Genomic DNA, 882 nt, shown 5'->3' on the forward strand with positions numbered 1-882 from the left:
GTAATATAATTGCGCCTGCTGCACCCATGGTACGGCAGCAAAGTTATTTGATTATTACGCCGGAATGAGAGTATAGTTCCTAGCCATATCCTCGCAACTACATTGCAACACCCCTGGCAACATCATAGAACTTCTTTGGACTTCACAGCCTGAATAATGTAAAAAAGAGCCGCAACAGATCACTCTCTGTCCACTAAGCAACCACTGAGCAATGCCCTAGCAACCACCTAGAATACCCTAACAACTGCATAGCAACACATTAAAAGAAAAACGTATAGTACCTTAGCAACTGCACAGCAATGCCCTGGTAACATCCTAGTAATCACTGTGTAATGCCCTAAAAACCACCCAGAATATCCAAGCAACTACATAGCAACACCCTGGCAACATCCTAGTAACCACCCAGAATACATTAACTACTGCATAGCAACACCGTGGCGACATTCTATAACACCCTAATGCCCTGGCAACACCTTATATGTGTAATGCTCTAACAATCACCCATAATACCCTAGCAACTACATAGTAACACGCTGGCAACATCCCATAACATCCTAGCATACACCCAGAATACACTAACAACTGCATAGCAACACACTAAAAGAAAAACATACAGTACCTGTATAGCTCAGTAACTGCATAGCAAAACGTTAGCTACATACTATAATGTCCTAGCAACCACTGAGTAATACCATCTAGAAAACCCAAAACAACTGCATAGCAACACCCTGACAACCATCGAGAAACTCCTCGTAACTGCATAGCAATGTCCTGGTAACATTCTATCACATTTTAATTTAATTGCATTTAGCAGATGCTTTTATCCGAAGCGACTTACAGTGTATTCAGGCTATACATTTTTACCAGTATGTGTGTTCCCTG

Source organism: Sinocyclocheilus grahami, unplaced genomic scaffold (assembly GCF_001515645.1).
Source record: "Sinocyclocheilus grahami isolate Dianchi unplaced genomic scaffold, SAMN03320097.WGS_v1.1 scaffold359.1, whole genome shotgun sequence".
Taxonomy (NCBI): domain Eukaryota; kingdom Metazoa; phylum Chordata; class Actinopteri; order Cypriniformes; family Cyprinidae; genus Sinocyclocheilus; species Sinocyclocheilus grahami.